The 17,128-nt window shown below is 36.3% G+C and overlaps 1 protein-coding gene across 1 annotated transcript in view; it reads right to left on the minus strand.

Moving 5' to 3' along the window:
• The window catches only part of TET2 (tet methylcytosine dioxygenase 2), a 126,336-nt gene extending 109,457 nt beyond the window's left edge, over positions 1-16,879 (minus strand). The window contains 1 exon segment of the mRNA XM_079154728.1: positions 16,666-16,879. The gene's annotated coding sequence lies outside the window, so the exon portion shown is untranslated.
• Positions 16,880-17,128: the final 249 nt, after the last annotated feature.

The raw sequence follows: 17,128 nt of genomic DNA on the forward strand, positions 1-17,128 counted from the left end.
TTTTCATTCATTTATATATTTACCAAATATTTATTGACTGCCTATAATATGCAAGCCATGGTTCTAAGTGTGGAAGCTAAATATCAAAGGGCCAAATCATGTCCCTGATCTCACTGAACTCACATGTGGTATAGGAGGGGATGGAGAAAAGGAGCCAATGATAAACACTTTTTAAAAGCAAGCAGAAACAAAGAAGTATTCTGCCAAGTGATGATAAAGCCTATAAAGGAAAACAAGGTAAGGTAAAGAGTGGCAGCTCTAATAAACAATAACGCTCAAGGAGAAATCAGAAGAAGGAAGCAGATATATATATATATATATATATATATATATATATATATATATATATATATATACACACATATATATACACACACACCTCTTTCACCAAGTGGTAAAATTAAGATATTGGAAACCTTGGGGTGCGGCTGTAGCTCAATGGTAAAGTGCTGCCCAGCATGTGTGAGGCACTGGGTTTGATTCTCATCACTGCATGTAAATAAAATAAAAATCCATTGACAACTTAAATGCGAAAGAAACTAAAATATGGCATAACTTTGAGGAATTAAAAAAATTAAGAAAATTCAGTTTACCTAGATGTTTAAAATACTATCTTTGACACAAACCAACTGCTAGTGTCAGGATCACTCTTCCTTCTCTCTATGGTTCAATCATGCTACAGGGTGAATTCTATTTGTTTGTTTGTTTGTTTTGGGGGGGCTACCTGGGATTGAACTCAGGGGCACTTGACCACTGAGCCACATCCCCAGGCCTATTTTGTATTTTATTTAGAGACATGTGAATTCTATTTATTATGATCACAACATTGTAAATGATTTTTGTTTTTACCCTAACTATCACTGAACAACTAAGAAAGCTCAAGAGAATTAACTATAGACACAATCCTTTTGTAGAGTTAGGGACTGAATACAGGACTTTGGGCATGCTAGGAAAGCACTCTACCACTGAGCTGCATCCCAAGCCCTCTTAGCAATATAGAACAAGGGTATAGAATACAGAGATGGTAGAAGGCAGAAGAGAAAAAAAACAGATGGAAGTGAGAAATATTGTTTCAAATGTTATATAGTGGGGAGTCAGGAAGGTACAATATGGCTTTGATAAATAATTTTAAAAGTTAAATGTATTGCTGTGAGGAAGAATCATAAAGACATACTTCCAATCATATTTAAAATAGTTCTGGCAGCATATGCCTATAATCACAGCAATTTGGGAGGCTGAGGAAAGAGGATGGCACTTCAAGCTCTGTCTTGACAACTTGGTGAGACCCTGTCTCAAATAATAAAAAGGACTGGGAATTTAGCTTGGTGGTAATGTGCATCTTGGTCAACACCCAGTACCTCCCCCTACCCCCTCAAATCCCCAACCAACATGTGGCAAGTGACCTACACAAGTGTTACTGAGGACCTGCTATTTACTTGGTTGGATGCTAATTATTGCAGGAGATACATACACATAAGTTAGGATTCTGGATCTCAGAGAAACTTCAATTTGGATGAAAGACAGTTTCTGACACATAAATAGCTGATATATATTTAAACTGTTAACTATTTTGAGAAATACTCCAAAGCAGCTTTCACATGGGCCCAAAATCCTATGACAACCATGTAATGAATTTTCTCGCTCCTCTCCACTAAACAAGTTATTCTTTCTTTCTGTGACAGACCTCTGAATATCTGAAGTTGCTCATCATATCCTTATGTTAAAACACTCATCAGTTCATTTATTCTGCATTTGCTCAATAAATATTTAATTGAATTCTTAAAAAAAAATCAGAAATTTTCATTCTCATGGAATCTTCTGGAATTAGCAAACCAAGCTATCAATCCATTTTTGAGCCAAGTGTGCCAAGGTGTCAGTTCCTTTTCCTAAAAGTGGGATACAAAACAGGGAGAGCACAAAATATCTGTAATCCTTAGTAGTTTTGAAATCAGGCATGCTATCATTTAATATTTCTATGAACAAGCTTGTATCCCTTCAGTGTACCTAAGAAGGATCACAGTGAGCTACTGACACCATGAACTAGTTGATCCTGATGGAAATAATCCTTCACCTCTTCCTCCTCAGAGCATTCTTCAGAGACTATGCTGTTAATCTTGTTCAGTCTAAGTCCCAACGTTCAAAGATTTCTGCCAACTTTAGACCCTAGGGCCATTCAGACAATAGGGAAATTACATCTTCAAGAAAATTGGAAGTATCTTGGGAAATTCCACAATTTACCTGTCTATTAATCCTCTGGTTTCTAGCTAGTAATATTAAAATGATTGCAGTATTGATTCTTTCCTATGAGTCTGTATACTCCACTATGGCAAAGATGATGGTCACATCTTTCTTGATATGTATTTGAAGAGTGAATAACTATTTTTCAATCACTGAAACTTTACCAATTAATATACCAGATACTTATTTATTTTATTTCATCTGATCCTCTTAGGAAAGTATGAGGTAAGAATCACATATGGGGAAGCAGACACAGGGAGGATAAATCAACATGATAAAGACACAACTTATCAAAGGAAAGGCAGAATTCTAAACTAGATCTTCCTACTATATGATCTCACTTATGTCCAGAATCTAAATAAGTTCAATTCACAGAAGTGGTAGACAGTCAACACTGCCTATTATTAGAATTACAAATAGCTTAAGTAATTTGAGGTGACTGATTTTACCTTCTCATTCTTTCTTCTTCTCATCTGTAAATATAGAAGATGAGTTAGAGAGTCTCTAAAGACCTTTCCACTGGTAACTATCCATAATTCCATGTATGGAAATGAACTACGGTTTTGCAAATCTAATGGATGACTTTTTTAAAAATTAGATTGAAGTTTGTAGGAATTCAAGTAACAATGCCTTGTAAGTAGTTGGAAACATCTTTAGTTTACATATCTATATAGAAAACATGAAAACATAGTCAGAATGGGAATGTAGGTCAGTGGCAGAGTGCTGGGCAAGGATATGTGAAGTCCTGGGTTTGATCCCAAGCTCTAGACACACAGGGGGAAAAAAAAAGTGCACAGTAAATAAATAAAAACATATTCAAATGTATAACACATGTACAGTATTACATGTGTAATGTAATACTGTATATACAGTTCCAGACCAGTTTCAGCAATTTAGCAAGGTCCCAAGCAACTTATTAAGACTCTGTCTTAAAATGAAAAAATAAAAATGGATGGGGAAGTAACTTGTTAGTAAAGCACCCCTGAGTTTAATCCCTAGTAAGAAAGAAAGAAATTTATACAAAAGAACTTGAGTATTTTTGGTAGCATTAAGATATTTGAAGGCACATCAATGTTTATAGCAGCTCAACTCACAATAGTTAAATTATGGAACCAACCTAGGTGCCCTTCAACAGATGAATGAATACAGAAAATATGATATATATGTCATATATACATGAGAGTATATCATATATATGATAGAATATATATACATGATAGAATATTAGCTTTTCATTCTTTTTTTAAAAAAAAGAATGAAATTATGGCATTTGCTGGTAAATGGATAGAATTGGAGAATATCATGCTAAGCAAAATAAGCCAAACCCAGAAAAACAAAGGTCAAATATTTTCTCTTATATGTGGATACTAATTCACAACAAGGGGGGGGGGGCATGCTAGGGAAGCACAGAGTTACTTTATATTAGGTAGAGGGGAGTGAAGGGAGGGGAAAGAGTATGGGGGAAGGAATGATAGTAGAGTGAAACATTATTACCTCATGTACATATATGACTGCATGACCGATGTGATCCTACAATATGTACGGTCAGAAAAATGAGAAATTACACTCCATTTATGTGTGATTTATCAAAATGCACAAATGCATTCTACTGCCATGTAAAACTATCAAATTTTTAAAAATTTGAAAAGGTATTTTGAAAAATGCATAGAACAAGTATTTTTCATTTGTATTTATAGACAGAAACTTAGCCAGCTTGTTCTGCTCCTTGGTAGGCACCTTTCATATTCAATCTACCATTTTGAAATTTTATAATACACGTAATTGCCACTCTTGTCTTTATAAAGACAGTCCATCCATCAAATAAATTAATGTTTATTGCATACTTGCCCCTTCAAGGGAAACTAAAGCTTGGTCAAATGCAAGTGATATTTAAATACCCCCCTTTTAGAAGAAATGCATTAACTTATAGTCTTAATGAACTTCTGAACATTTTTAGCTTATGTTCATATGATTTTTCTATCCAACAAAGAATGAAGAGGGGGAAATATTAATGTTCCAATATAAGACAAGATGATTCTGTGAAAGCCCAAGAGTGTTCAGATGTGCTGTGCTCTGTGAGGAAAAATATACCCATGGGTAATTTAAAACAAGCATTCACTATTTGGGTATGGGGTGATTAAGATAAATACACCATTTCTACTTCAAACCAATGAGAAGGAAGCACATAAAATGAGCAAATTAAAAAAAAAAACAATTTAAAGTCTAACCTATTTTGCCATATCTTAATTCAATGTATTACAAATTTATGATAATAATTTATAACAAATAAACACTGAATAAGTTATATCTTTTCAAATCCAGAAGATTTTTTCTCATAAACACAGATGAAACACATCCATTCTTGGATTTCATTGTGTTAGTTAAATAAGTCACTCTTTTGGTAATTTCTTCCCAATGAGAGCAAATTCAGATATTAAATGTCTGAAACTTAATTTGAATCTCATATGTAAAATAATGGATTTGGGCAGATAATCTCTAAATTATTCCAGACCTAATATTCAAGTATACCAAACATTACTTAAATCAAAATAGATTTAATGCTTGGCTTATCTCTTGGGGAAAAAATCTTTATTAAGAAGATTATTTTCTCTCAATTATAGTACCACATTTGAAAGACTCGAATTTTGTCCGTTTTCAGAAAGGCAGTACAATTAACTAAAAAAAAAAAAAATTCTACACAACAATGGTTCAAACAAACCAACCCTTCAATTAACTATAAGTTCCTCTTTTGATGATCTAACTTCATCTCTTGGTTAGGCAAAAAGGTTTCTACTTTTGGATGATCAATGATGGCATCTACCTAAAACTAACCTTAGATATGAAAAGAACTCAAAATTTGCTTAAATGTTGAATATTCTAACCAGTCTGCACACAATTAATGAAAGATATCACCAAACATACACACCAGACATTTAGATTTCATCACTTAAAATCATGGTACTTTATTTATTTTACTCAGAACTTTCTTTTATTGATAAGTACAAATGAAAAACTCTTTTAAAAAATCAATGTGGGTAAAGAGGAACAATTCCCTCAGTACTGAGACTTCAAGCTTTGTTTGTGTTGTTTTAACCCCGGGTCTGGATGTGGAATTACAAAACAGGAGGACTGAGGGCGGAGAGGAGGGGGCCCTGGTGAAGGGAATTGCAAATGCAGGAGGGGGAGGGGGAGGAAGGATGGGACACCGGTCTCTTCGGTGTGCTCCGAACCTAGTGTCTAATTCATAAGTCGGATCATGAATTCTCTTACTTTTCACGGCAGTTTCAAATATTAAGATATACTTCTTTGGCTTTTTGTTTGCTGTTTTGTTTTTGTTTTTAGGCGTTGGTAAGGCTGGGTGGCAGACATGCCCGTACTTCATTCGCGGGCCCTTGGAAATTGTAACCAGAACCAAGCATCATCCGCCCCTCCAAAAGTCTCAGCATAACTGGTTCTGTTGGCTGCAGGAGGCGAGAAGATTAACCCTGTGTACAGTCAAAGCCTTTGCTAGGGAAACTACGCACTGGGCAGATCCTGACCTGGACACCTTGATCTCTAGTTCATGACCCCGTCAGAACCAGACAAGGGCTCCCTGACTGTGAATCAAACTGTGCCGATTCCTCCGCCCACGGGCACACAAAGCCTACTCTCTCTCCGCTGTTACATAAGAGTCTCTGGAATCCTGGGACCGTGTTTGTAAATAGCGCGGCCATGCGCACAGAACCCACGTGTCAAATGTTGATGTGACCGCGTGTAATTGGAAGACAAGAAAGCGTCAGGTTCTAAAGGGAAACCTACCTCTTTGGCTCTCAAAGTGCATGTGGATGTCAAGGAATTATCTCTAAAGTGGATTTATTTTTCTTCTTTCCATTTTTTTAAAACAAAAATTAATGAGGAAGAATTGTACCGAAATGCGCAAAGATTTCCCTTCACATTCCCTTTCTTCTTTAATAGGGACAAAGTTTAGGTACCTAATTAAATTTGGGACAAGTTTTGCCATCTTGACAATGCATTTCAAATGCATTCTCTACCTCCTCCCGTCCAAGACTTACTTGTCCTCATTTACTTCAATGTGAACTGAAAAATGAAGTGAGATATACACTGAGTAGGCAAATGTTCTGCAAAGTGACTACACCATATAAATTATACACCACGACAAATTATAACGAAGCAAAAAAATGAAGCAAAACTGACTGTTTTTACGATTATTTTTACTTCAACCAGTTCTCAAGCTTGGGTAGTTAAATCATTTAAAAATGCCATATCCTATATCCCTCATGCAGTAGAAAAATACTTTGTAGAATTGTTTTAAAACTGTTTAAAAATTAGTTGATGCTTATAAAATTTACTATATGAAACAAGAATCACATTTTTAAGAGTAGACAGGTTGTTTCAGAATACTGAAAATTTACTTTCAAAGTTGGTAGCCAAGTGTCCGTTCCAATTTTCACATTCAGTGGTAACATGATCATAGGCATTACTAAGGTAAGCCGTCAGCAAGATGTCTATGGGCTTTTGTTTTCTGCCACTGCTTTCCCACAAACTGTAATGTGGTAGAAAATTCTAAAATTAAAATATAACCTTGTTTCAATTTCAACTTATAGGTGATATAACTTTACGGGACAAAAAAAAAAATAACAATTCACATGATTAGATCAGAATAAAAATAAATGAAACCTGGAGCATAAATTTTAAAATATGTTCTTTCTTGCTAAGATGTACCTGCTTCTGTTTTTATTGAAACAATTTATGTGGTACATATTTTTAAGTTGGAGGATTTGTTCTTCTCTCATATTTGTGGTATTTTTGCTTTCATCATTAAAATAGGAATGTAAGTGAATTAACATTTTAATAATTTAATTCATTTTTTAAGATACTTGCTCTAATATTACAAACTATCAGTCACTCTATTTGCTGAAATGGGTTCTTGTTCTGTCACAATGTATGCAGTAAAACAAACAAAAAGCTAATAATCATCTGTACTAATTAGAGGGTGGTTAAAAGTGATCCTTTTAATGCAAAAATCATGAAAGGTTATAAAAGACCTGAGAGAACTTTATAGCCAATGGCAAATATGAAAATTCTATAACTTCAAAGTGAGAGACTTCAAACAAAAGTAGAAAATGCTGAAAGAACAAACAGATTAAAAAATAAATTAATAGGAACAAGAAAGTATGTTAATGATGGAATCTAGGTGTGGTATTATTGCAATATTTTCAGATTCTGGTGCTTTACTTTAGAAGTACCATAAGTAACAATTAAAGTTTTTTTTTTTTTTTTAAATGGGCAATCTTGTTTTTAAGTGCAGACAAGGAAGAAAACAGGAGAAATAACTCAGAGATATTTCATTATCATATGGCTTCCATTATCATTACTTAAGCAGTTTTTCTTTTATTTCTTGAGACAAAAATACAAGAGAAAATACCATAATAAAAACCCACTTAAAGGGGGTAATAGTTCCCATTAAAGTATTATCTGACATAGAAACTAGATTTAATACAAGAAAACAAGGCAATTTTGAGCAATGGTTAATGAGACATGATGATCCTAATTAAAATTATAATTACTTTGCAGCACCCACAGAACAAATGTGACAAATCTCAAAATAGTAAAAGTAGCAAATAAAAAACATCAAAATCATGTATGGCGTACCTCAACGGTAGACTGCCTGACTATGCCTGACCATAGGCCACAGTCTCTAAAGACAGTAGCTCATCAACAATAAAAATAATGACCCAAATTTTCATTTGAATATACAGTATCTTCCATAGACATTATTTATTTTAAAAAAGCAGTTTAAAAATATCAACAACAAATCTAAATACTAATTTGCTTGAAAAAATTACAATTCTTGAAAGTACATTAAGTAAACATGGAGGAATACACTCAAACTTGCTTTGAGAACTGCAAAAATACTGGTACAAAAATTTGTTGTCAGCTGAGGTGATTCAAAAAGTATTAACAGAAACAAGAGGGGGTAAAGACAAGTAAGTTACTCTTTTCTCTGGTTAGAACCTACTATTTTCCATAAAAATCACTACACCAACTTTTTGACTGGTAACTAACAGGTGTCTTAACTTCTGTTTGTCACAAATACACAGAAAACCTGAATGTAGATGTTATGATCACACTCTTAAAAAGTAGAATTCTGTGTCATTTCCATAGCTATTTCCTTGAAAAAGTGATAAGAGCAGTTTTATGAAGCCAAAATAATTCCTTTTTGAGTATAATAACATGTATACCTTTAAATATGTCTCAGAAATGCAAAACTGAGTGATTCCAGATCAGTGAATTTTCCTACTCCAGTTATCAGTCATGGACCCAAGTTATGGGACCAAGTTGGCAGCAATCCACTATTCTCATCAGAATAAAACAGGAGAGAAGCAGTGCACAAGAATGTCTGGTATCTGGAATTACATAAGGTTAGAAATTCAAATACAACCAACCCCAAGTAATTAACCCTCTGCATCTAAAATTACACGTCTTCCCAGCAACTCAGCAGGCTTAGGCAGGAGGATTGCAAGTTCCAGGCCAGCCTCAGCAACTCTGTAAGGCTCTAAGCAACTTAGTACGATCCTGTCTCAAAAATAAAAAAATAAATTAATAGGGCTGACAAGGTAGCTCAGTGGTAAAGCATCCCTGGGTGCAATCCCTAGCACAAAGGACTAGCCCTAAAAGCGTGCACTCATTTTACCCATGAGCAAATGTGCAGCAGTTCTGCTGGTGCCTTTCACTACTGGCCATGTGTAACAGAACATGAGAGCCATCGACATTCTGCCGCTCTGTCCTGGCCTCATAACACTGCTGCAATTTCCTCCTCAACCTCATTTTATGTTTACAACATGACACAGCATTAGTATACAGAAACAGAATTACCTGCTTAAACCCTATGCAATACTGTCATTTTAATTTCAAGATCTGAAATATGACAAGAAGTTGAGATGCACACAGTTCACAAAATTAAAAATTTGAAGCCTACTCTCTGTGTCCTCCAGTGCTGTACTGTTTTCAGAGAAGACATTTCAATGCACAAAAAAATTATCCAGTTATTTATGTTACTGAAATATGCAATCTAGAGATTTCTTCTCATTTCTAGATTAAACTACACATTTGACAACAGTTTAAAAAAGGATGGTAATTTTCACAGACATTTAACACCTGGGTTATTTATCCTGGACTGGCAGAAAAATGGTAAGGTAATTGAAGATATTTACAAAAACTTCCTACAGTTATACAGTAAGCCCTGTTCATCAAGTCACCAACTCTACTGCTTATCTATGCAATCATCAGGCTCTTTTTTGAAATTAAACACAATGGTGAACTTTTGTACAATCAAGTATCCTTCTCATTTATGAGAAAGGCAATTTGACAACTCACTAGTGCCATATTCCTAGAAAGAGATGCTTGGACCCATTCTATTCAAATATTACCTACAATTCTTATACATTACACATGAGATACTTCCTGGAAATCAAATATCTTAACTCAATTGTTCATGTTTAAATAATAGTTTTATAGAGCTATAATTCACATAAAATAAAATTTGTCATTTTAAAAGTATACAATTCAGTGGGGTTTTTGTATATTCATAGAGTTATACAACCATTACTATCTAATTATAAAACATTTTCATCACTCTCCAAAGAAACCCCATATCTATTAGCAACTACTCCTCCTTCTCCCTTTACCAGTCCCCAGGAATAACTAATCTATTTTTAATCTCTTTAGAATTGTCTCTTCTGGACATGACATATAAATAGAATTAAACCATTTGTCCTTTTGTTATTTCTTTCAAAGTTCAGCTATGTCAGCATAAGCAATTTATTCATTTTCATTGCTGAATAATGTTCCACTATATGGATATATCACAGATTGTTTATCTATTCATGAGTTGATGATCATTTGGGTTTTGTTCGTAATTTTTTTTTTTTTTTTTTTTTTGCAATACTGGGAATTGAACCCAGGTGTCCTCTACAATTGAGCCACAGTCCCAGTCCTTTTTATTTATTTTTTATTTTTTTAAATGTATTTTTATTGTAAACAAATGGGATACATGTTGTTTCTGTTTGTACATGGAGTAATAGAATACCATTTGCATATTCATACATTTACATAGAGTAATGATGTTTGATTCATTCCATTATTTTTTTCCTTCCCCCCACCCCTCCCACCTCTCTTTTCCTTCTATGCAGTCCCTCCTTCCTCCATTCTTGCCCCCCTCCTACCCCCCCATTTATTTTTATTTTTTAAATTTTGAGACAGTCATCATTAAGTTGTTGAGGCTGGCCTCAAACTTGTGATTCTCCTGCCCTACTCTCCTGATTCACTGAGATTACACGCATACACCATCGTATCCAGTTGCACTTTTTGATAATTATTAAGCATGCCACTATGGACTTTAGGGTACATGTTTTTGCATGGACCACTGTATGCATCTTAAGTCTCCATGACTTCCCTTCACAGACTACATTATAGCTACAATTTTATTATTGATAATGAGCATACTTATTTAAAGACCTGACTTCAGAGGCAAACTTCTTAAATTCAAATCCTGACTAAACCACATATTGGTCATATGAAGACAAATTATTAAACTCATTGTGATTTAGTTTCCTCATCCCCAAAGAGACACTAATACTACCTATGTCTAGAGTCATGATGAGAATTAAATGGCATCAACTTAGTGTCACAAAACATCAGAATAACTTAAATTTGCTTTTCTTTTTTCTTTTATTTTTACAGACTGCATTTTGACTCATTGTACACAAATGGGGTACAACTTTCCACTTCTATGGTTGTACACAAACTTAAAATACTTAGAATGTATAAGCCATACTATACAAAAAAATATTAAGCAAAAACATTCTGACACACATTTTGATAGAACAGAATAGCAAAATCACATGATTGATGAAATAGAACTGGGCTAAACTTATGTTTTCAGAGGGGAAAAGGCTTAAAATATATGATCATATAAATGGTACAGAACATATTAAGAAATGAGTATAACTCGAACTAAGAAAATCTTGATAAGATTAGTAAGGTTTCTAGCTCAGTGGTAGTGTGCCTGGCTAGCAGTACAAGTTCCTGGATCTAGTCCTGGCAATGCAGGGGGAAAAAAAGATTGGTACACTGTATGTATATCAGTATCCCGGTTGTGATGTGTTACCACTGGGAGAAATTGGGCACTGTTCATGGAATCTCTCTACAATATTTTATATAACTGGATACGAACCTACAATTATATCAATAAATTTCAACTACAAATATCTGACACCAGTTTAAACTTATTAAAAAATGTTAAATTGGCTGTGTGAAGTGGTGTCTACCTATAATTTCAGTGACTTGGGAGACTGAGGCAGGAGGATCACAAGTTGGAAATCGGCCTCAGCAATTTAGTGAGGTCCTAAGCAACTTGGTGAGACCCTGTTTCAAAATAAAAAAGAGCAGGAGATGTGGCTCAGTGGTTAAGCCCCCCAGGCTCAATTCACCCCCCCCCCAAGATTAAATTGTGTGATTATAATGGGAAATTTTATTACTGGTGTGACTGCCATACTCTGTAGAAATTATGTTAAGGAAAACACCCCATCACTAAGACCTCATATTATTTTTCTATTCTGCTTTAAGAATAAATTGCAGTGGGCTGGGGATATAGCTCAGTTGGTAGAGTGCTTGCCTTGCGAGCACAAGGCCCTGGGTTCAATCCCTGGCACCGCAAAGATAAATAAATAAATAAATAGATAGATAAATTACATATTTTCTAGTTGAGTGAAATTATTTTTCACTATGTTCTGTTAGGGAATATAAAAACATACAAACTATTAACTCTTCTCAACAGACAGAAGGAAATTTAATTTAAAAGGAACAAATTCTGAAACCTGCAGATTGGTTGGTATTATCATTGAATTTATTTTCCATGAAAAAATTTAAAATCTACCTACTATTTCTACTTCTGAAGCATAACATACTTAACTCCATTTAAAGAAACATGTAGAAAATATAAATCAAAGCTGAAAAGATTCACTACCAGTTTTATCAATTCATCAAATTTTATTGAGAAGACTCTCCTACATCAGGAATTCTCTGCAATGTACAACACAGAGTCAGAATAATGCTGGAAATAATCAAGTACATACACATCTTTTTTGTTTGTGGTCACTATGATTCATGTGCCCTCACTTCATCTTCTCCCCTTCTGGAATCCTTCGGGCCCTTCTATTCACCAACCTACAGACTTACTGTATAACCTCATTCAATAATGTCACAGTACTCACTAAGTTTTGGCAGTGAGCTGAAATAGAAATTGGAGCCCCAGACCAAGTAAATGCTGTGTATTTGGCTAAATCACTTGTGGTTGTGTTCTTCAGCACAGTTTCCAAGATAACCACCAGCTCCACTTGGCAAATAGACTCTCCCACAGTTAAGACTCCAATTGTAAAATTGGCTTGGGAGATATTTTCCTGCTGCTGCTTTCAGTGCCAATGCTATCCCTAAGAACTACTATGCAGCCAGGCATGGTTGCATACACAGGAGGATCTCAAATTCAAGGCCAGCCTCAGCAACTTGGCAAGACTGCCTCTAAAAATAAAAAGGGTTAGGGATGTAACTCGGAGGTAAATTGCCCTGGGTTCAATCCCCATTAATCGCCCCCCTATACCCCCAAAGGAACTACTATGCAATGGTGCCACAATTGTTAAGAAAGTGCTATTTTGATGAACCAATACTGACAGCTGGTCCAAAGTTTTTGCCTGTCCCTATGTTAGGAAACAATGATGTTAAAATAGTTTACCAGGTTATTTACAAAAAAAGATTCCCTTCAGCAATTTGAGATAGCTGGGAAAAATTATGAAATTCTATTGAAACAAAACCAGTAGAATTTGTATTAGAAATAAATTCAGCATAAAAACAAATACAGCAAATCTAATATTTTCTAAATATTAGACATTCTAAAATATTCACATTCTACAATATCATACATCCACAATTTTCAAATATATTTTATTTGAAGGTAATTTTTTTCCCTTTTTTTTGTGATACTGGGTATTGAACCCAGGTATAATCTACCACTGAGCTTCATCCCCAACCCTTTTTTTATTTTAAATTTTGAGACAGGGCTTCGCTAAGATGCTAAAGCTGGCCTTGAACTTGCTATCCTCCTGCCTAGCCTTCTAATTCACTAAAATTACAGGTGTGTGCCAACACCCTGAGTTATTTCAAGGTAATTTGATAAGAATTTACTAACTTGGACTTAGGGCAAGATGGAAAACAAAGTTTCTGCTAGGTGTGTCTGTAAATCATAAGGACTTCTTAATCAGGTCAGCAAATAAGGAAATACATTTCAATAGTGACACTTGGCTTACAATCCTGTGTGTGGGTGGAGTCCTGGAAGAATTGCTAGAGAAATTCTAACTTCAACAAGTGAAACTAAAACAGAGTCCAGTTTTTGTCATCTACCACAAATCTAATGCCCAATAAGGACTTTGGAAGCATGTCATTGCAAGTTCAGCAGGTGCATTTCACTTGTTTTGGAAGTAATGTTGACTTGTCAATACTTAGGACCATATGCCATTGTATCAAAACCATATCAAACCCTCTGGTTCCTGGCATAGACCAAAACAATAACAGATCTAATGAAAGCCTTAAGAAGAGATTAGTAAATATGTGAATTTAAACAAAGCAAAGAACTTCCTTCATTCCAAATTAATTTCTCATTAATGATCAGTTCAATAAGAAAATATGCAAAACAATACTGTAGATTTAGAAATGCTGTTTATCTTGTTATTGTCGTTATCTCTCCTGAACCAAGACAGTTCTATGGAATTTTTTAAGCACCCAAGTGGTACTATCACATATGATAAATGAAGAGCTAAGCTTATGTCTTTAATTATAAACTATCCTATTCTTTTCAAATATTTTCTCTTTCTAACAAAACATAAAGTGTTAATTTTATTCTGGTTGGGAAATAATATACACAGCTCCTCCTTATACTCACTGAAACTCCTAGAATAACATTATTAGCAGCTATTTTCAGTATAAAAGTAGGATGCATAAAGTAACAAAAAAGACTAAATTTAATAATAGGAAAGAACAAATCATAATGGTCACATCCAAAATTATTAATGATGAGAATACTCTTATTTATTGATTTGAGTGGAAAACAGTGTATCTATTATGAGTTTAAAAGCTTGAAGACTGTATCAAAATATTTAAAAAGTTGTCCATGAAAAGTAGTTACATACTAGTCTGTTAGCAAAACAAATTATTTCTTTTTAATTCTGAATGGCTGAAATAATTAACCATAGTTTTCTCAACAAACAGTAAACATTTAAGCTAGAATTCCTCAGTGTTTTCTTTACTGACTTAGAGCAAATAATAACTAACCAATGAACCACTTCTACGCCACAGAGATGAGTAATGCTTTTCCCTTGTAATCGTGTGAAACAACGTCTAGTATCAATGGTTAAAGCAAACAGCCACTTTTCAAAGATCTGAACAGAAAGAGTTACAAACTGAATTACTAAGGATAAATAGTTTTGGAAATCTGATCTATACAGCAATGTCCATTATTGTGCTTTTCCTTCTATCCACCAAATGCCAATCTAATAAATGCCTCCTGAACTTAAGTTTGGCTCTCCAACACTCCAGTAATGCTTCTCTGCTTAATAACATTTTTCATAAAAATCAATATTTTATTGAAATTTATAGTATACTCCAAATCTATCATGAAACACCATGCAAACATATAAAAGAATATAACTCCCCTTTAGTATTTCAACTTTCCATTAAAATGCAAATGTAATGATTTCATTAGCCAGGCAACAATACCCACAGTCTTAAAGGAAACCAAACTACACCAATATCTTTTCTTCTAACATAAAATGTTTTTCCTATATTGGATCATTTGTTAATGACTATTTATGAAATTTGGACTTTGCCAGTATAATCCCTAATCGGAGAGGTAAAAGTACAATGTGTGATTTGAGATTTAAATTCATGTATGTATTCTACAGGCAAACACAAAAACATCTCACTAAAATTTAAACAATTTAAATATAACTCGTTTCAAATTCTAAACATCAGATGGGGAGGGGAATCATTTAATGCAATAAAAATATAACATGGTGATGTCAATAACCAACAAATAAAACGTATTTCTTATTCGAGCTTCCCAGGAGTCGATTCAGGCCACACTTTATTTTGTCATAGGTAGAAAAGTCTCTCCACAGCAACCCTGTTAGCTTCGTAACACTGGAAAAGCAGTCCCAGAGAAAAGACTCGGCAAGATGTGAGTGACTAGTGTGTGTGTTGAGAGAGAAAGGAGAGAGGAGAGAGGGAAGAGGAGAGAGGGAAGAGGGGAGAGAGAGGGACACCCAGATCACAGACAGGAAGACAGAAAGATAGAGACCAAAGAAAAAAGAGAAGCCAAGAGAGAAAATTTGGATGGGACTGTTACAAATCTGCTCTCCACTCCTCTACTGGGATTGGGTTTCATTTCTTTAGGCGCCCCTGACCTTGCAGTCTATCAACTCTCAACGCTTCGCCCCTCGCCCGCCCCCCTCCCCGGGCCTGCGCCTGCCTTTGTGTCTGCCTGTCACTTACCAGGGAACCGAACGAAGCTGATTCGGGAGAAGCACAAAGCCAGGGCACAGATTTGCTCACAAATTCTCTCACACACATTTCCCAGACTGGAGGGCACAACCCACGCAGAGCTTATGAACCTTGAGAAAAGTGGGTTCTCGTCTTGTTTGGGGGACCAGAGAAACTATTCTTTCCTCTCTCACTCAGCGCCACTAACAAAACGCGCGGACTTAAGAAAAAGCAAAACTCCACTTGGTGTATTCCTATTCCGCTCCCCGTGACATTCGCTTAGTACACTTCCCAACAGGGGGACGAGAGGGTAGGAAGCAGCAGACACAAACCCAGACCCAGACCCAAACCCTACAGCAGATAAAAGGGTCCAAAAACACCCCGTCAGTGTTCTCTCCGGGAGGTTTAGGGTAAACCAAAGACTCGTTTGGCTTACCCGAAGGGAAAAGGGGAAGAGGATTAAAGGGAAAAGTAGTGTCCCCCAAAGCTGAACTATTTTAGAAAGGAAAGCAAAGAAAAAAATCACTTTCCTAAGGATAAAAGGCCGGGAAACCGGCTGGTCGGGTGTACAAAGGTAAGTTTTCTGGGTAAGGAGGGTAAGAGCATTACTAGAAGAGAGCAGAGAACACAGAACTACAGGTTTAAAGGGGGGGGGGGGAGGATTAAAACTATATTTGTCAGCCATGTTGAAGAAGCTCCAGTAATTTGTGAAGCTTCCCTCTTCCCTCTTGGTATTTGTGGGTGACACTACAAGGTTTGCTCCCCAGTCCCTGGAAGCCCAAGAGAAAGCGAGGGGGAGAGGAAAGGGAGAGTTTCGCGGCAAAAGAGAAGCGCTCTGACCTCGTTCTCGTCCCTCAGCCTTGCAGCAATCCAGCAGTTGCAGTCAGGTCTCCTTTCTAACAAATCCTAAAGGGCAGCCATCTTGCTTCCTTCTGCTTCTCTACGAAAGCAGCCTAGCCTCCGCATCAATATTCATAAGGCAGTTTGACGTCTGTTCTCATCACTCGGCGGGGCCGGCGTCTCGGGGCGGCCGCGCCGAGGGGGCGGACGTGACTCGCATGCGAGCCGGGCCTGGGCGCGCGGCGCTCGCGAGGAGGCGGCGGCGGCCGCCAGAGCTCTCGCCGCTGCCGCTGCCGCTGCCGCAGCCGCTGCTCCCGGTTCTCCTCTGCCCTGGCCTCCTCCTCCGCACCAACCTCCTCCTCCTCCTCCTCCGCTCGGCTCTCCTCCTCCGCCCGGCTCTCCTCCAGCTCCGCCCCGGCCTCTGCCGCCGCCCTGGAGCCCTCAGCTCCAGCTCCCAGGGAAT

This window comes from Sciurus vulgaris (genome assembly GCF_902686455.1).
Source record: "Sciurus vulgaris genome assembly, chromosome: 9".
Lineage (NCBI taxonomy): Eukaryota > Metazoa > Chordata > Mammalia > Rodentia > Sciuridae > Sciurus > Sciurus vulgaris.